General features: G+C 39.9%; 1 long non-coding RNA gene across 2 annotated transcripts in view; it reads left to right on the plus strand.

Annotated features, from left to right (window-relative positions):
* Positions 1-70: 70 nt before the first annotated feature.
* The window catches only part of LOC138383270 (uncharacterized), a 45,441-nt gene continuing 24,565 nt past the window's right edge, over positions 71-20,946 (plus strand). Inside the window, exons 1-2 of one of the 2 annotated variants that reach the window (XR_011233573.1) lie at positions 71-288; positions 6,953-6,988. This is a non-coding gene — a long non-coding RNA (uncharacterized lncRNA). Of the gene's footprint in view, positions 289-5,585; positions 5,862-6,952; positions 6,989-20,946 lie in introns of those variants that run through there. The other variant, XR_011233574.1, reaches the window with a different exon arrangement.

A 20,946-nucleotide genomic window follows, 5' to 3' on the forward strand; every position in this document is an offset into this window, starting at 1 on the left:
TGCAACCTGGTCTTGGTCCATGAGTGCTCAGTGACTGAAATGCGGCAGGAGAGGAGCAGGACTGGGAAATAGTCAGTCTGATGTGCCCGGGTGCTAAAGGTAGCCTCGCTGCCCTGGCTTCAGGCTCAAGAGTGGCCAGTGACCCTAAGCTGGCACTGCCTCCATACAGAAACCTAAGTATATAAATTGACATTTAAATAATTTTTCAAAATGATAAACTCATTTGCCAGGCCACCAAGAGAAATCTGCTCCTGGGAACTGCATTTCAGTGTGCCTGGGAGCAGAAAGGTGAGTTGCTTTTTCTCGCTGCCTCGCTTCCTTCCTTCCTCCCTCCCTCCTCCCTCTCTTCCACCACCCCTCCCTCCTTCCCTCGATCAATATTGGCGATCTCAGGGAAATCATGAAATCGTATTGGCTTCTTTGTGTATAATTTCATTGGGCTAGATTAAAGCAGATTTTTCATGTTGTTTTTCTAATGGTGGTTTGAGGTTTTACGTTTCAACCCAAAATCCATTTAAAAGGAAAATGAATGTGCTTGTTCAGTGAGCACCCCAGTTTTCACTGATCAGGTTTGGAAGCCCTTTTCTTTCTAAAAAGGAAAAATATTTATTTTCTACTTCAAGGTAATATTAAGAATAGCAATACTAAAATATTTTCAAATATGTTTTTAAATGTTTTCGACACTTCTTTCTCTCTATTTCTTTAAGAAAATAAAAAGGAAGAGTTTCTTTTTTAACTGCCGCTTGTTTAGTATCCATACTCTAACCTTCAGAAGTTCTGCAACTCAGATTTTTTAAAATTTGAAGTTACACCCCCATTTTCTGCCCACCCCCCAGCATTTGATTTACAAATAGACTGTATAGAAATGTATCATAAGTGCTAGTTCATGACTATTAGAAAGTGGACAGTGTACCAAGCATTGTATCAGTACCAGCATGTACACTTCTTAGCATAGCACATCTGCAAGTCCACTTTTCTTTAAGACCAGAAACTTAAATAGGTCCAAAAAAACAAAGCATGAAAATAAAATGCAGCTTTGACAGCAAACGAAGGCTACTGCAATGTAAAAGAAAAAATACTGAACTTGAGTTAGCAATTTCAGGAAAAGACTGAAAATATTTATTGTCAGAATTTTTCATAAGTGTTTATCACATTGAAATTGTTTTTAAGCAGAGAGAGAGAGGATTATTCAATTAAAACAGAGACTTTATAAATTATTCACTAAAAAATAAACAGACCACAAGTAAACCCAATCTGGATAAGGGGCCCAACAGCTTTGTTTTTACTAAACAACAGTAATCAAAACCCAAATCTAGGGAAGAGGGGACCTGCTTATTTCTATCCCAGTGCTCAAAATCTCTCCAGGTTTTGTGTTGGGCAGAACACATTTGTGCTATGACCAGGTTTATCAGAGCAATACAAAAAGACATAATGGTGGGTTGATTTGGACTATTTTATTTTTGTCCTTCCCCAAACCATCTGGCGTGTGAGTGTAGGGGTATTGATCAGGATCTGTGAGCTGCAGACCCCATGCCAATCCATAGCGTTTCTGGCAATCAGCGTCGCCCATGAATTGCAGCTGTCTGTACAGCTCCCGAACAGAAATCTTCAAAAAAATTCCCCCCCTTATCAAACACATCATCCGTTCAGAGGTAAGTCAATATCATTTCTTTGTCATTCTGCGAGCGAGGATTATGTGGGAGAAAGTTTTTGTTGTCTGTTGTAGCTGCTGCTGCGCCGGCCTTTTTTTTTTTTTTTTTTTTAAAGGAAGGAGAGCAATTTTCTAGCCATTGAATGGTAATGGTTTTCCAGAAAGGCCTCAAGCGTTTGCATGAATCGGACAACAAATGCCGTTTCAATATTGTGGGGGAATTTTAAGAGGAGAAAGAAATTCTTATGTTGCTATACACAAATAATAGTAGTGATTATATGGGTTTTTTTTTTTTCACAAGAATTTTCTCCCCTTTCCTCGGAGTCCCTGGTGATGAAGACGCCGCAAATCTCTGTGATTACACGTGCAGATGGACGGTGGGTGCTTGTGGCAGAAAAGGAGCCTTCGAAATTGTGGCTCTGTTTGATATCTCCATTAGCTTTAATTTTCTTCTGTCTGAAAGCTCGGGCTGATTGAGCACAGGGAGAAGAAAACTAAAAACCGAAACCCAGTTCCACTAACTGCCATCGGCCTCTCAGCTCAGAAATTCGCCGACACTTGTCAGGTTCCCACTTAGATCTAGAAAAGTTTTTTGAAAAAAGTTTTCTGGGTGATGAGGCTGAACGAGCCCTTTTTCCTCTCTCAGTTGATCTTGTTAAAACACCAAACACCAGGTTAGCAGAGCTTGCAGGAACTGCCCCTAACTTTTTGGTTGACAAAATTTACTTTGCGTGCAGGTGGAGAGAGATATGGGGTTGTTAGTCTTGTTCTCACCCTCATCTGGCCTCTTAGGAAAAGGAAAATGAAGCTCCAGGAGCCCTGCGAGCTGGGTTCTTGCAGAGCCCAAAGCCCAGCGCCTGCATTAGAAGGTGGGGAGCAAGGCTGTGGGAAGCAAACCCCACAATTTCCTCAGTACTCCGGACGCAGGGAGTAGTCAAGGCTTGAGGGAGGGGTAAGGAAAGGCGATCCCACCTCAAAGAGCGTTGGCACCTGCTCCAGGGGCCGTCGGTCTGAAGGGGCAGCCGCAGCCGGAATCCCAAGCGCCTAGAGCGTCCACTTGCCTAGTTTTAAAGAACGTGAGGAACAAGGGCTGCCAACCTTGATCGCCCTCCTTTGCCCCCGTAGGTAGGGGACTGATGGAGTTTTGTGTCCTCGGAGACCGATTGCATCTCCAACACATACATACACACACATACATTTTTTTTGGTTCGCCCCCTCTCTGCCCTCTCTAGGTTCCCCGGCCCCCTCGCGTGAGGGGCTTGGGTGGGGGTGGGTGCCTGGGGCCTCTGATCCCGACAGGCGGTGGCGGTCCTCCGGACTGGGTGCTGGGACTTCGGTTCCTGCCAGCGCACTTTCCTTTCCCCCGAATTTGGGGCCCACCGCAGACGCTTTCGACAACTTCCCCACCCATCCGTTTTGTTTTCGTGGCTGCTAACACTGGAGAAGCTAGTGGGGGAAACAATTTTCCTCTTTGGGGAAAATGTAATTTTAAAAAGGGAAAGGGAAGTTGGGGATTCGAACCTGCGAATACTCCAGAGCTTTTTTTGGAGAGGAGGAGGAAGGAGCACGGCTCTTACAAGAACCGAGATTTTTTTTCTCAAAGATCGTTGCATTTTAAATAAGCAACTTGTTAGCCTGAAAATGAAGAAAAATTTTCCGCCCCGCCGACTTTCAGTTCCCTTCTCACTATTTGTCCCCTGTTTCCCAAAGCCTCATAGATAGTCTCGATTTTTGAGTCTAGAGGATCTGTCTCAGATTTTCTCTTTCAAGGGGGTTTCCAAAAGTACAACTCAAGTGTGCTTAAAATAAAGTTTTCTTCTCCTCCAGTTGTCACCTCACAAAAGAAAAACTGGCGTGATGTCGCTTTTGTTCAGGTCAAGTTGTGCGTGAAATCTTTTTGTTGTCCTTTCCAAAAGAAGGCAAAAGTTGCAGTTGATTGTAAAAAGGACAAATTTAACTCCCTGAAAGTGGAGCTGTTTTCAAGTTGCCCCGAGACACTAAGCACGGGCTTACTTTTTATTTATTACTCTCTTAAAAATATAATTTATTTTCTCTGGAAATCATAATTTTTGATTGAGGATTCAATATTGTTTAGACGTTACTACAAATACCTACTATGTCCCCTCCCAATGAAAAAGGGACAGTTTAAAAATCTTTGCGTTTAATTTCAATTGTCTAGCTACTATGGAAAACAATTTAAGACAGAGTATTAAAAAAATAGTTGTCCAGATTTTAAACTTGAGAGATATTATTTCCGATTACAAAGGAAATATTTCTATTTGAAAGCTAACAAAGCCAACAGGGGTCGGGTTTAAAATATTTATGCCAATCAGATTTAAAAAAAAACGCGTATGATACCTTTTTTAGATTCCTCGAGTATCAGCTCCCGCTAAAATTAAAGAACCAAGTGAATCTGAGCTGATCTTTCAGGATAACACGATCAAAAGTAACAGAGCACATTCAGATTATTTTCGGAGCATTTTATTTTTTGGAAAATCGCTTCGATGTCACTATAGGGATTTTGAATTGTTTTGTCTGCCAACGTGTACGAGGAAGCCACTCTGGCGGACCGCGGGGTTCGGAGGCTGCCGCTTCGTAGCCGTAGCCGTGGGGGCCGTGGTCACTGCCCGAGCGGGACTCACCCCCGCGGCCCGCGCGAACCAGTGCCCCAGCGGGGCGCAGTTGGTTTGGCGGCCCCTGAAGAACCCGAGCTCGGAGGGCGACCTGCTGCCCAGGTTGGGAGAGCGACACCGAGGGCCGTGGGCGACCTGTTGGCCTCGAGGCGTCGTGTCTGCGCGGTCCGGCGCGGCGCGAGGCCTGCGGGGCGGGCGGGGTCGGCGTCGAGGCCGCTGCGCAGAAGGCTGCGGGCCGCTCCCCTCTCCCGCTCCCCGGAACCCGGAGGCCCCGGGGCCCGCGCCGAGCCGCTTCCCGGGGAGGGGGGTGCGGCCCCGCGTCTCCGGAGGCGGAGGGAGCCGGCCAGGATTGATGTCTAAATCAATGCGGTTTCTAGGCGCTTCTCTCTGCTCTTCTCCATCTTTCTCAAAGGCAAATCGCCTCCGAGGGTGGGGTTCTCCCTTTGCAAAGTGTGCGAGAGGAGGGCGAACCTCGGCCCCACGCGAGGCTCTCGGGCGCGGGAGGGCGGGATAGGGCTCTGCACCGGCACGGAGGGCCGTGCTGGCCGGGAGCAGGCGCCCTGCCCGGCCCCCTGCATGCCCGGCCGACACCCCACACCTGGCTGCCGGCCGCACGCCCCCGCGGCGGGAAACCGCGCCAGGTCCAGGCCGCTCTCCCAGCTTCTGCGCAGGGCGAGGCCTGTCCCCTCTCCGCCCTCCCCGCTCCCCGCTGGCCCCCAATTTGGTGGAATCTGAGATGGGGGACCCTAGTCTCCGACACCAGGCAGGCCTGGCTGCCTCTGATTTAATTATTCACTGATGAATTAGACAGCTGCAATTGTCGTGAAAAATCAGCGGCCACTATTGATTCCGGGGCCGAGTGGGGGCTGGGAGGCCGCAGGCGCCGGGAAGGGAGGGGAGTCGGCCCCGGCCCTCGGGTGCCCTCGGCCGGGCGCGGGGCAGGCTCCGGCCGCCGAGGCCCGGGCGCCTCTTCCACTAGGCCCGGCGGGCCGGCCTTGGAACCGGGGTGGGAGCTCGTGGGGCCGCGGGCCGAGCTTCCGCCTCGGGCCTGCTCTGCCGCGCAGGGCCGGAGACGGAGGGGCACCGAGGACCGAGCGCGGGAGGGTGGAAAGACGCTCCCTCGAGGCCTGCAGGGAAGGGGCGGCCCCCGGAGCGCCCCCGGCACCGCGCAGGCGGAAGGGCGGGCTACGGCCGCTTCCGGTCCCAGCTGAACCCGGCGCCTGGCTTGGGGAGGCCGCGGCCGCGCTCCAGGCCAGGCGGGCGAAGGTCAGCGGCTCGTGGGGCCGCGCTCCCCGCCGCAACGCGGACGCTCGCCGCGCTCCTCGTGGGCAGGGCGTGCCCCAGTCGGCCGATCGCGCGAGTTCCCGCCCGAGCAACAAGTCCTGGAGTGGGGAGAGCCCCGAGGGCGGTGGGCGGCCGCGTCCCCCTCCTCAGCCCCAGCCCCGAGTCAGGAAGGTTTGTTCTGAGGAGGAGCATCCGTGTGTCCTCAGAACAAGGAGATGGCCCAGTCGTGAGGCCAATACGTGCTAAAGAAGCCACTTCAGTTAATGCCTCACAATTGACACAAAAAAGAGGAAGTAAGTGATGTATTCAGACAGCATACCGAAACCTCCTTTTTTTCTTTTTTTCTTTTTTAGTGTCTATATCAGAAAAGCACTGGGTAGTCTTTTGGTGTCCTTTTGGTGTCATTTGGTGCCCTCTTCGTTGGTCGTCTTAAAGCCATACGGCTTTTCATTACAATTTGAAAATTTTATACTAATAATACATTTTAAAGGAATCACAAATTATACAGGAAATACATAGACTGTGTGGAGCAAAAACGTCAAAGGTTTAAACACTTAATCCTCAGTGTTTCGTATTTTTTCTTTCTCTTTAAAACTACTCTTAAGTACGTACTATCTTCTTTTGTTGGTGAAATGTGTTCTTCAGACTTTTCCTGGAAAGAGTTGTGCACTGGCTCCTTGAAGATCAGATACAGAGAGTCATAAAGGGACCTTAGCACTACTGCCTCGCCTGCTACATAATCCACGGCGCTAAGTATACATAGGTCACTGAGCAAAAAATGTCCTTACCTCTCTTGCTGACTGAGATGGTTTAATGGATTTTGTGACGATTTTCCAACTATCAGACTGGGGAAAGTTGTCTGTGTTCACATAAACCAAATAAGACGTGCTATGTCAAATTACCTTATCAACATAAATTGGTAGCGAGATCATAGAATTCTTAGGGCAATTCTGAAACATCAAGTTTTGAAACAGTATTTGTAATTATAAATGTAAAAGTTCATAAAATTTTGCATTTGATTTTTGAATTATGGTTGACTTCAATTTCTAGTAAAGTAGAGGTAGGGCGGATGGAGGGAATTTTTAAGAATTCACAAACCGCATAACCCCCGCCCCCTTGGTTAGATAGAGTCATATGATTAAAGCAAAGATTTTTATATTTTGAAAGGACGTAATTTTTGCCTTTGCAGATGCTGTTCCCTCAGTGCATGAACCATTTCCACCTTCAGTGCACCTGGTGAATGCCAGCTACTATCTGAAGTTTCAGTTCTCCTTTTCTAGACCTCTTCAGTGCATATCACATTTCCTTTGAAGAATTTTTAACTTTCATGTCTCATACTTGCCAGCTCTTGCTCCCTATCTCATATTCTAAATTTCTTTTTTAGGGTTTCCATATTACTCAAATGAAGCCCTTCGTACTGGTGAGTAAAACAGTGAGATCTCATAGCATATTTTGGAAAAATAATGTTTAAGCCTAGTTTAGATTTAATTTTTTTTTTTTACTTGACACTTGCATCAAGAAAGACCTGCCTTTGTTAAATATTGTAACTCAACTGGAACATAAATGAGTCAGTAACCAGCTGCAATGATTAGGATACGGGGGAGTGCTTGAAAATTGTAAAGTTATGCAAAAAATTATGATGACAGTCAATTAATTCATTAATTTATTTTTTCATTTAAGAAATATTTGAGTGCCTACTATGTGCCTATTAGAGATTTTGGTTGCAAGCTGCCTTAGACTAACTTAAGTGGAAAAGAATGTCTATGGAAGAAACTGAATAGCTCACAGAAGTGATAGGAAGGCAGGAAAGTTAAGCAGGAACCAAGGGAGGGTAGGAGCAGGAAGAGAACTAAAGTCATGCCATGCAATAGACTGGTTAGGAAGCTTTTGCTAACACTGTTGTCTCTGTTGCTGTTGCCAATTGTAACTTCTATGCTATGCCTATGTTTCTGAGTCACCAAATAAGAGCCAATTGGGGGGTGGCCTCTCCCAGGAAATATACTAGGTTTCTAACCACCAAGGAGTGAGAAAGAGGGTGCTGCATTCTACCTCTACAGCACACTTTAAGGACTAACCTCAAAATCGGAAAGGTATTTGAATAGTGGGCAGCAAAAAACCAAACCAAACCAAACCAAACCAAAGGAAACAAAACAAGAAGCACACCCAAATTTATCACCACTTAAGTGCTCGCAATAGAACAGAGAATAAGTTAGCTGTGGTCCCTGTTCTCATGGATCTTGAGTTTTAGTGAGGTGATGATGATGTGTTCACTTTTTTGTATACAGAGAAAAAAATAACAAACACAACAAAGACAATAATAAAACAACAAATTCAGAACCTATCTCAAAGCAACGGATTAAGTTCCCTGGTTTTTAAAAAATTTTTTTCCTTGTTCTTTTTCGGTATGGGTGGATGTTGGTCATGGGAGTTAGAAATGACTAGGTGTTGCTGTGTCTATCTAGTCCATCACCCTATATATCAAGGTCAAGGGCATAGTGGAAACAAGTTCTGGGTCTAGAGGCAGGGACATTCATTCTAGCCCCAGTCCTATCATTGTATAGCTGTGTGGTAAAGAGCCTCCGTTTCCTTCTGTAGATAGATGCTTTTAAAGTTCCCTTCCATGCTTAAAGTCTGATTTGATATGGACTCCTTTTTATCAAATTGGGGTCTTCATGATGATTGGATTAACTTCCTTTGGGCTCTTTAGATATCCTAAATCTGAATCCAAGTAGTTTTGGGGCTTATACCTTAAAAAGCTATTTCTGATGGACTAAATTTATAAAGATTGACTTCATATTACAAAGCACTTTCAGAATTCTCTTTTTCAAAAATGAATTTTATTTCTAATTTCAAATGATCTACTTCGGTAAATGGGCTTGTTGCTTTCAATTTTGAATTATGTTCTGAGTTTTTGGCTCCTCTCTGTCATTAATTTTCAGATCAAGAAAGGCAGAAGGAACAGAGGACAGAGAATGAGAGAAAAACAAAAACTTATCATGATATAAAGTGATTGCTGAGACCATAATTGCTTTAGAGTTGTATCACTTCTTGGAGTTTTCTACAGATTTTTGAGTGGGTATTTCTTTTGAAGAGGATTTTAAGTTCTATGTGAAAAAAATATTTGATGGGGCCAAATCCATATTTAAACCCTTTTTCTTCATAGTGGTACTATAGTGATATTTACTATATCATCAAAGTATCTGACTGGGAAAGATGTGAGGACAGTTTCAAGGGTCATGTTTAACATTGGGTTTGTTACACAATATAAGCAAACAGCAGCAACTCTAGATATTTTGGGTTCTTGGTGTTCTGAAAAAAATTGGGTGTCAATAAAATGAACACATATTAAACCAAAGTTACCCCTAGGCTCAATCAGGAAGAAATAAAATTCCTGAGTAGACCAATATCAAGTACTGAAATTGAAGGAGCATTAAAAAACCTTCCTAAAAAGAATAATCCCGGATCAGATGGTTTCACACCCAAATTTTACCAGACCTACAAAGAAGAACTGGTACCTATCCTGCAGAAATTATTCCACAACATCGAGAAGGAAGGAATCCTCCCCAACACATTTTATGAAGCCAGCATCACCCTGATACCAAAACCCGGGAAGGACACAACAAAAAAAGAAAATTACAGACCAATATCCCTTATGAATATAGATGCAAAAATTCTCAACAAAATCCTAGCAAACCGAATTGAAGTGCTTATCAAAAAATAATCCATCATGACCAAATGGACTTTATCCTAGAGGTGCTGAGATGGTTCAACATATGCAAATCTATAAATGTAATTCACCACATAAAGAGAAGCAAAACAAAGACCATATAATCCTCTCAATAGATGCAGAAAAAGCATTCAATGAAATTCAGCACCGTTTTATGATAAGAATGCTTAACAAAATAGGCATAGATGGGACTTACCTAAATAAGATAAAAGCCATATATGACAAACCCACAGCCAACATCATACTGAATGGGGAAAAATTGAAAGCATTCCACTTAGAACTGGAACCAGACAAGGTTGCCTTCTATCATTGCTTCTACTCTACTTAGTGCTGGAAGTCCTAGCCAGAGCAATCAGACAAGAGAAGGAAATCAAGGGCATCCAAATGGGGGTGGAAGAGGTCAAACTGTTGCTCTTTGCTGACAATATGATCTTACATCTAGCAAACCCCAAAGATTCTGCCAAAGGACTACTGGAATTGATAAACAAATTCAGCAAAGTCTCACATTACAAAATCAATGTACACAAATCAGTAGCATTCCTATATGCCAACAATAGTCAAACTGAGAACCAAATCAAAGACTCAATACCCTTCACAATAGCAACGAAGAAAATAAAATACCTGGGAATATTTTTAACTAAGGAGGTAAAAGACCTCTACAGGGAGAACTATGAAATAGCAGAGAACATAAACAGGTGGAAAACTGTACCATGCTCATGGATCAGTAGAATAAATATTGTTAAAATTGTTAAAATGTCTGTATTATCCAAAGTCATCTACAGATTCAATGCAATCCCTATTAAAATACCAACATCATTTTTCATAGGTCTAGAAAAAATAATTCTATGCTTTGTATGGAACCAGGGAAGACCCCATATAGCAAAAGCAGTCTTAAGCAAAAAGAACAAATTGGGAGGCATCAATTTACCAGACTTCAAGCTATACTACAAGGCTATAGGAACTAAAACAGCATGGTACTGGCACAAGAACAGGGACATAGACCAATGGAACAGAACTGAGAACCCAGATATAAAATCATCCTCATATAGCCATCTAATCTTTGACAAAGCAGACAAAAACATACACTGGGGGAAAGAATACTTATTCAATAAATGGTGCTGGGAAAATTGGATAGCCACATGTAGAAGACTGAAACAGGGTCCGCACCTTTCACCTCTCACAAAAATCAACTCACAGTGGATAACAGACTTAAACTTAAGGCATGAAACCAGAAGAATTCTAGAAGAAAATGTTGGAAAAAACTCTTATAGACATTGGCCTAGGCAAAGAATTTATGAAGAAGACCCCAGAGGCAATCACAGTAACAAAAAATAAATAAATAAATGGGACCTGATGAAATTAAAAAGCTTCTGCACAGCCAAGGAAACTATCACAAGAGCAAACAGACAACCTACAGAATGGGAGAAAATATTCACATGCTACACATCTGATAAAAGGCTGATAACTAGATCTATACAGAACGCAGGAAACTCAGCAAGAAAAAATGAAACAACCCTATCAAAAAGTGGGCAAAGGACAGGAACAGAAAGTTTTCAAAAGCAGATAGACTGATGGCCAAGAAACATGAAAAAAAGCTCAACATCTCTAATCATCAGGGAAATACAAATCAAAACCACAATGAGATATCGCTATCTCCAGTGAGAATGGCCTTTATCAAAAAGTCCCAAAACAATAAATGTTGGCATGGATGCAGAGAGTTAGGAACACTCATACACTGCTGGTGGGACTGCAAACTAGTACAACCTCTGTGGAAAGTAATATGGAGTTACCTCAAAGAGCTACAAGTAGAACTACCATTTGATCCAGCAATCCCATTACTGGGCATCTACCCAAAGGAAAAAAAAGACATTCTATAAAAAAGACATGTGCACTCGAATGTTTATAGCAGCACAATTGACAATTGCAAAGATGTGGAAACAACCCAAGTGTCCATCAATACATGAGTGGATTAATAAAATGTGGCATATGTATAACATGGAGTTCTACTCAGCCACAAAAAATAATGGTGATCTAGCACCTCTTGTATTATCCTGGATAGAGCTGAAGCCCATTATACTAAGTGAAGTATCACAAGAATGGAAAAACAAGCACCATATGTACTCACCATCAAATTGGTATTAACTGATCAACATTTATGTACACATATAGTAGTAACATTCATTGGGTGTCAGGCAGATGGGAGGGGGGAGGAGGGGATCGGTATATACATATCTAATGGGTGCAGTGCGCACCATCTGGGGGATGGACATGCTTGAAGCTCTGACTCAAGCGGGGCAAAGGCAATATATGTAACCTAAACATTTGTACCCCTGTAATATGCTGAAATAAAAAATAACAAAACAAAACAACAACAACAAAATAAACCAAAGTTACTTGCCTTGAAGTGAGCCCTCTGTATGATCAATTTTAAAAGTAAATAATCTCTTAAACTGCCAAACAACAATTTACAAATATATATTTATTTAAAGTATTGATTTGTGCATGTTGAAGTTGCTTACAGTGGTGAGTGTTTGGGGTGGGGTGAGCAGAGTGAAGTGGGCAGTGGAGGAGATACATTTTATAGGAGTTTATTGATCCTTAATAGGGTAAGATTTTTCCTTGGTTTATCCTCCCCTTCTCTATGTTACTTTAAACACTACTCATCAATTAACACTGCATTTGAGATCCATAATAGGAAATGGATTTTATGGTGTGGTCCTAATATATATATTTGAACATTTCAGGAAGGACAGACTCTTTTTTTCTAATTTATTTTTTAAATTGACAAATAAAAAATGTATTTATGGTATATGACATGATGTTTTGAAATTTGTATTTGAAATTTATATTGTGGAATGGCTGAATTGAGCTAATTCACATATGTGTTACCTCATATCTTTATTTTTTTGTGGCAAGAACATTTAAACCATGTCACAGAAGGAATTTACTCTATGAACCAAATTTATACTATATAATGATAGAATAAGTTGCTCTGCCATTTCCATATTTATTTTATAAAGAGGTCAGTGGCAAAAATTATCAGTGTTAAGGGTCTCCTCCCAAAGCATATTTGATATTACTTAAGGCTGGCTCTAGGTGACAATATCACACTTTTTCTGACCTAGATGGAGGATTTAGTAGCATCAATTAATTAATGGATTTCATTATATAAATCCTTTCTATAACTATTACTCATTCTGTAGACATTTATGGAACACCTACTCCAGGCTGGCCTTAATTGAGGCAACCATGTTACAAAGATGAATGAGACTAAAGTATTCACACATTCATTTGATCCTCAAAACAACATGTAAGATAAACAGGGCAGATATTATTGTTCCCATCTTAAAGATGTAAAACTGAATCTCAGGGAATTTAAGTGACTTGTTAACATCCACTTGTTCAGTAAGTGGTAGAACAGGACTTGAATCAAGGCTTTAATTCATAGTTATATTTCCAACATATTAACATCTTTTGAGAACCTTTTGTTTGCTGTAGAAAATGTTTCATTTTCTCCTCACCCAATCCTCCTCATGGACATTTACTTTTAGTTGGCTGCTCAGAATTTATTCCCACTTTTTTGCTTAGAGAATGAACTGTGAAATGAGTTTTGATGGGAGAGAGGACTCTATTTCTTACTATGAAACCCCAAAAGCCCAAACCCTCCTTTTTACCATCCTCTGGTAGCTGTGACTCAGAAACATTACTTAGCTCCACCGGTAAGGTAAGCTTCTTTGAAGGCAGAAGCCAAAGAGACCAAAACGTGGAGACAGCCTAGAGCTCGTGCTGGAAAGGTTGTGCATTCTGTCATCAGCCATGCTGGTTCTTTGGCTGTGTTTCTTTGTGCCTAAACTTTATTGATTTCACATGGTTTTCTGAACTTGGTTCTCCTCCTTTCAGTCTATTCTGTGAACCATCTGATTTTTTTTCCACTAATTTTTTTTTTTTTTTTTTGTCTGTGATAAAGCCTGAGTTGGTTTCCATTGTTTCCCACAAAGAACTTTGCCAAGGAAAGTTCCATTTTTATAGATGAAGTATTGGTCAGAATTGGTCAGATAAGTGAGAACTGCTCAGATTTTGGGCATATTTTGAAGAGACAGCTGACAAGATTTGCTAATGGATTGGCTATGGCATGGGAGAGAAAGAAAGGGGTTGAGCATGTCTTTAGACTTTTTCGTCTGAATAATTAAAAGAGTAAACCTGCTATCAGTTCCCATTTTCTAGTACTATGAGCCATCCCAGAAGTAGTGGACTTAAACAACCCTTTTTACTATCTCCGTTAACATGAGCTTCTCATGGCACGATGACTGGGTGTTAATAGGGAAGATTCCATTAGGAAATGTCCACAGAACACTCCAAGAGAACCAGGAAAAAACTGCATGGCCTTTCATGACCTAGCCTCAGAAGTCACATAGTGTCACTTCCACCATATTCTATATTTAGAATTATTCACAGCCCCATCCAGATTCAAGGAAAGGAGGGACATTGGAGCATCACAGAGTTTGGGCCCATGTTTTAAAACTATTATACCATTGATTAGGGAACTCCAGGAAAGCTGGGGAAGACAGGGAAAGGAACAGTTTGGGAGAGGGTAGAAATCAGATGTTTGTCCATGTTCAGTATAGACGTCTACTAGTCATTCTAGAGGAGACATGGGTCAGGCAATTGGATATGAGTCAGGGGTTGAGAAGAGAAGTTGGGGTTAAAGATATAAATTTAACAATTGTCTGTGTATAGGTGGTATGTGAAGACATAGGACTGGTTGAGATCATCTAGAAAGTGGATGTAAATAGGGAAAATGTAAGAAACAGGAATTGTTTTGTTGGAAACATGAGAAAAAAGTACCAAAAGAGGCTGAGAAGGAAAAGCCAACGAGGAGTGTGTTCTGCATGTTTGAGCACAGTGAGCAGAGTGGGAGGAGATAAAGAAGGTAGGATAATAGTGGAAGCTGAGTCAAGAAATGAGCATAAAGGAGAGTGACTGTAAGCACCAATTTTTCTAGGAAAAGTAGAATGTTCTTGTTAGGTAGTTGCTTCAGCAGTGGTGATGAAACATCATATGTAATTGGTACCCAAAAGGGCCTGTGATTTCCCTCCTTTCCTTATGTCCAGAAAAAAATTAGAAAAGTGATAAGACTGCAAATATTTTTGGACTGTGGTCAATTGTAGGTAACTGAAAGTACAGAAAGCCAAACTATGGATAAGGTGGAGACTATTGTGTATACATGCACACATACACACACATGGTGAAATAATACTCAGCCTTAAAAAGGGGGGAAATCTTGTCATTTGTGACAACATGGATAAATTTGGAGGACATTATGCTAAGTGGAATAAGCCAGGCACAGAAAGACAAATTCTGCATGATCTCAATTATATGCAGAACCTAAAAAAATTGATCTTATTTTAAAGTTTTATTTAATTTTTAAAGTTTTTTTGTAGAGACAGAGTCTTGCTATATTGCTCAGGCTGGTCTCAAACTCCAGGCCTCAAGTGATCCTCCTTCCTCAGCCTCTTAAAGTGTTAGGATTACAGGGAGGGGCCCCACCATGCCCCAAAAGGAATTGATGTTAATTCTTGGAAAATTAGGTAGAATTCTCTGGTAAAATTACCTGGGCGTGAAGATTTCTTTTTTGGGAGTTTTTAAGTTGCAAATTCAATCTCCTTAATAGTTAAAGCACTATTCAATCTATTTCATATTGAATACTAATTTGTGCTTTTTGAAGCATTGGTACATTTCACCAAAGTTTTTAAATTTATGTGTGTAGAATTATTCATATTATATCCTTATTGTCCTTTTGATGTCTACAGGATCTGAAGGGATATCCTCTGTCGCATTCCTGATATTGCTAATTTGTGTCTTCTCTCATCTTTATTTGTTAGTCAGTTAGAGGTTTGTCAACTTTATTGATCTGTTTTCAAAAACTACCTTTTTGTTTCATTGATTTTCTCTGTTCCATTCTGTTTTCAATTAATTGATTTCTGCTCTTTATTTCCTTCCTTCTACTTGCTTTGGATTTATTTTGCTCTTCTTTTTCTAGGTTCCTGGAGGTGAGAGTTTAGATTATTGATTGGAAACTTTCCCTCTTATCTAATGTTAGCATTTTAGTGCTATGAATTTCCCTTTAATTACTGCTTTAGCTGCATCCTACATCTTTTGATATATTGGATTTTCATTCAATTCTAGTATTTTTAAATTTATATTGAGACCTCTTAATGAATTATTTAGGAGTGTGTTGTTTAGTTTCAAAATGTTTGGAAATTTCCTGTTAACTCTTCTGTTATTGATTTCTAGTTCGGTTTTTTTATGGACAAAGAACACACTCTATCATTTCAATTGTTTTAAATTTATTGAGATTTGCTCTATGGCCATGATATGGTCTATGTTTCATGAATGTGTAAAAATAATGGATATCCTTCTGTTTTTGAGTGGTGTGTTCTATAGATGCCAATTAGTTCCTGTTGGTTGATGATATTGAATTTTGTAACCTTAATTATTTTTTTAGTTGTTCTGTCAATTATTAAGAGAGGGGTGTTGAAGTTTCCATGTATAATTGTGGATTTTTTTATTTATCCTTTCAGTGCTATCTGTTTTTGCTTAATATATTTTGCACCTCTGATTTTGGTGAAAACTCATTTAGGATTGGTGTATCTTCTTATTAAATTGACCTTATCGTTATGTAATGTCCCTTTTGCTGGTAATTTTCTTTTCTCTGAAGTTTACTTTTTTTTTTTTATATTAACATACCCACATTTGCTTTCTTTGATTAATGTTTACATGGTATATCCTTTTCTATCCTTTTATTTTAAACCTATCTATTAATATATTATTATATTTGAATTGAGTTTTTTGTAGATAGTATATAGTTAGGTCATGGTTTTTTAATCCACTCTGCCAATCTCTGTCTGTTAATGGCTTACTTAGACTATTTACATTTTGTATAATTATTGATATATTAGGGGTTAATTTTTTGTTTTCTGTTTGTTCTCTCTGTTTTTCTCTTTTTTCTGCCTTCCTGTGTGTCACTTGAAAATTTACTAACATTTCATTTTGATTTATCTGTTATGTTTTTGAATTTATGTATTTGTAAAACATTTTTAGTGGTTGCCAGAGGTATTATATTACATATACATAACTTATCACAGTTTGCTAGTGTTGACATTTTGCCAGTTCAAGTGAAGTGTAGAAATCTTACTTCCTTTTTCATATCTTAACCTCCCCCATTTATAATATATTTGTTTTAAATATTTCCTTTACATTTACTTAACACTTCGTCACATAGTGTTATAGTTTTTGCTTACAATTGTCAACTATGATTTTGAGAAATCAATAAGAGAAGGAAAATGTAATGTATCTACTAATATTTTTGCTTTTTTAAATATTTTTATTCCTCCCTAATGTTTCAAGATTTTTTCTTTTACAATATTATTTCTGCGTAAGGGATTCCTTTAGTCATTCTTTTAGGGTAGATCTGCTGGCAAAAAAATTCTCCTAGATCTTTTTCATCTGAGAATGCCTTGATTTATCATATATTCCTGAAGAATATTTTATCTAGATGAGGAATTCTGGGTCGACAGTTCTTTTCTTTCAGCACTTGAAGAACATTGTGCCACATTTTTTCTGGCTTCCATGGTTTCTGATGAGAAATTCACTGCCATTTGAGTGGTTTTTCCTCTACAGGCAAAATATCATTTCTCTATCTCTCTGCTTTCAAGATTTTTTTCTTTGTCTTTAGTTTTCTTTGGCTATGATTTATCTTGGTGTGGACATCTTTGGGTTTACTGTTGGGGTTTACTATGTTTTTTGAATCTGTAGGTGTATTTTTTGTGCGTGTGAAATTTTTTGCCATTCTTTCTTCAAGTACATTTTCAGCACTTCCTGGGACTCTAATTACATGAATCTTAGCTCTATTGTTGTAGTCTCACAAGTTCTGAGGCTCTATTCATTTTTCTCAAGTCTATTTTCCTTCTGTTGTTCAGATTGGGTAATTACTATTGTTCTATCTTCTGCTCCACTGATTCTTTCCTCTACTCACTACATTTTTCTGTGTAACTCATCATTTGAGTTTAAAAAAATGTTGATTATTTTATTGTTCAAATCTATAATTTCCATTTGCTTCTTCATATCTTGCATTTATTTCCTGAGATGGTTTTTTTCATTTGTTTCAAGTGTGTTTATAATTGCTCAGTGAAGCGTAGTTATAATGAATGCTTCAAAATCTTTGTCATAAAATCTAACATCTCTGTCATCTCAGTGTTGGTGACTATTGCTTTTCCATTTTAAATTAATGTTGAGATTTTCTTGGTTATTTGTGTAAGTGATTTTCCACTGAAACATGGATGTTTTGTATATTGTGTTATGAGACCTTGGATCTTATTTGAACATTCTGTTTTAGCTAGCTTCTTCTGACATTTCCCTGGGAAGGGTAGGAGAACTGCCTTGTTATTGGCAGCTGGTAGTAGAAGGTCAGGTTGCTTTCCTGGGGAACTGGAATACTGGTAAGTAGAAAACATACAGGCTAAAACATGGAAGGGAAAAAGATGTAAATACAGGAAAGCATATAAGAAATTTATATAATTCAATGAAAAGGTCTAACATATGTGTAATTGGAGCTTAAGAATAGCAAGAGGGGAAAAATGGGATAGAAGCAATATTTGAAGAGATAATGTCCAAAAATCCTTCAAAACAGATGAAATGCATCAAGTAACAGTTTTAAAAGCTCTATGAACTTCAAAAAAGATGAATACAAAGAAAAAAAATCTCATAATAAAGTTGCTAAAAAAATCTTAAAGAAAGCCTGAGAAAAAAGACAATGCATAAAAAGAATCCAAAAAATACGATTGGCAGAACAATAACATAGAAGCTGAGGCAATGGAATGACATCTTTAAGGTGCTGAGGGGAGAAGCAAATCTAGAATCTTATACCCAGTGAAAAATCCTTCAAATGTGAGGGCAAAATAAAGACATTTAGAGATAAACAAAATTGAGAGTTTTTTTTTTCTATTAGACCTCTAGAGTTCTTCAGGCAGAAGGAAAATGATTACATACGGAAGTACAGAAATGCAGGAAGGAGTGAAGGGCATTGGAAATAACAAGAACATAGGAAAATATAAAGAACATTGATTACATAAAACAATAATGTGTTGTGGGATGTAACATATACAGAGTTAAAATGGCATGGTCAAATAAAAGATAGGAGATAGGTAAATTGAGTTAAGTTGTTGTACGTTCATAGCATGTCATAGCAGTTTTGCAGCTGGCATATTTTGGTGGTGGCTAGATTTCTGAGTAGCCAAATGTTGGCTAAAACAATGCATTGATAGAACCATTACTGTGTGTTGTACTATGTAATGGCTTCACCTGTTTGATAGCATTTAATCCTTACAACAAACCTATGAGACAGGAACTGCTATTATCCCCGTTTTACAGAAGGGAAAACTGAGGATTAGGTTAAGTAATTTGATCTGACTGATAGTAAGTTGTAAAGGTGGGATTTGAATGGAGGTCTGCCTGACCATGCCTTTAACTACTACTCTGTATGGTCAATCTATTCCAAGTTCTGTTATTTAAGAGCATTAGGGTCAGATGTGAAATTCATCTGAAGCTTAGTAAAAGGAGGAGAAGGCAGGAGTGAATACTTTGGACAGTAGTATTGTGGCTGATGCGAAGAGTGTTTCTTCTTAGCCCTGAAAATTTCAAGTCTCACAAGCCACTGTGTGTTCACACAACTGGGTCATTTGTACACTGGGAAAAACATCTAAGAACATTGTGGAATCTCCTTGACATAAAAGTGACCATTTACATGGTATGACTTGATAGAGTTTCAGAACTTTATGCCCCAAAACGACTCTTTCTTGGGCTTTCCAGGGCATCTGAAATTTCTATTCCTTCTCATTTCATTAAGGTCAGCCAGTGAAGACCTTGCAAAAAAACAGGTGCCATGAAAAGGCATGCATTAACATAGTTAGCTATCGAGACCTCAGCACTCATGCTTCTGGCATAGAACAGTAACTCAGGGAGTGGAACCCGGCAAGGATATGTTTTCAGGTGCTGTGCCACAGTTGGCTTGAGACGTAGCTGCTGGAATTTATGGCAATCACTGTCCCATGCTAATCAAGTATGAGTGACTCTGACAGGTCTTCCAGGGCATTATCAACGTAGATTGGTAATATGAAGAAACAACATTTTATAATAGGAATGAATAAAAAATGCTGTAGTTGTGTTTCCTCTGTGAAATGGAGAGCTGTCATTCAAATACCAAATGCTACTCAGTGTTTTAGGTAATTATTAGGTAATGATTAAAACTTTTTCCAAGATAGCCGGCAGCTGCTCCTGCCTTGGATGCAGTCCAGTGGAGAGGAACCAAGGCTGAACAAAGTCTCTGGCTTGGCACTCTGCAGTGATCATTTACATGGGGGAAATCCCAAGTTTCACACGTGAGATGAATTCTAGAAATTGCTGTGTATTAAGAAGGCACAAATAGAAAGTCAAATTTGAGGAAAGATTGAAGATTCTGGAAAAAGAAGCTATTTGGCTGATGCAGAGATTGTGGGTACCAACACAGATAAAGAGAAGGAGATGAGTAGATGAAGGATGGAGGACAAAGTGAGCCTCACACAGCTTGGGGCTGCCTAACCATCCTTATGTAGAGACACACTGCCATTTATCTGAGTGTTTTTTGAATTTCCTCATAATATATATGCCAACATTGGCGTGGATCATTGATACAGAAATCCAAAGTCATGGAATCACTTTAAGAAGACAGATAGATGTGTTTCTAACCATGCAGCTATTTGGCTAAATTCAGGTCCCACTTAAAAATATTACCCAGCTTTAAGATAATCCTTAGAGGATTTTGATTCCATTAAAAAGTTTGAGCATAGGATAGATGTAATCCTTGATTTCTCATTTAATAAAATGTAAAGGAAAATGAGTGGAACATACACCAGCACCCTGAAATATCAAATATCAGATGGTTAGAAATAACTCTTGAATAGAGTACATTCAGACAAAATAAGAATGCATTTGAAATCATTGGGTGATGTTCTGGGTGGTTTGGGGAAATGTAGCTCTTCCTCCCCTTTTTCGGCCTAATGAAAAAAAATCTCTCTTCCACAGAGCACTACAGAAGCATTTGCACTTCTAGTAGTCACAGGGTGCCCAGGCACGGTATTCCTCACTGATTCCTGCCTTGCAAGTCAGGAACAAGGTTTTAAGCATTTACCAAGTGGCAAACACTGCACTGGTTGCTTTGAACTTAAATGAAATGGAAAAGAAGGATCCTGTTCTTGTTAAAGAGGGATCCTGTTCTTGTTTAGGTGACAAAGTTAATCCTCTGAAAATATGTAAAATATTACATATTAAATATATTGTGTTGCAATCATAATTGCTGGAATTTTTATAGCATGTTAGAATTTCCAGAGTCATTTTGCAAGTATCTTTTCATTTGATACTGACCGCATATGGTGTGTTTACTATGTGCCAGATATTGTAGTATATTATCTCATTTAGTCTTTCTAAGAACCCCAGGTGGTAAGTGCTGTTATCGTTATAGAGAAGAGTCTCAGAAAAGTTCTGGGGGTAGTCAGAACAAGCGTTTTAAATAGATCAGGAAACAGGCTCACAGAGGTTAAATGACTTCCATAGTCATT

The sequence above is a fragment of the Eulemur rufifrons genome, chromosome 5 (genome assembly GCF_041146395.1).
Source record: "Eulemur rufifrons isolate Redbay chromosome 5, OSU_ERuf_1, whole genome shotgun sequence".
Taxonomy (NCBI): Eukaryota; Metazoa; Chordata; class Mammalia; order Primates; family Lemuridae; genus Eulemur; species Eulemur rufifrons.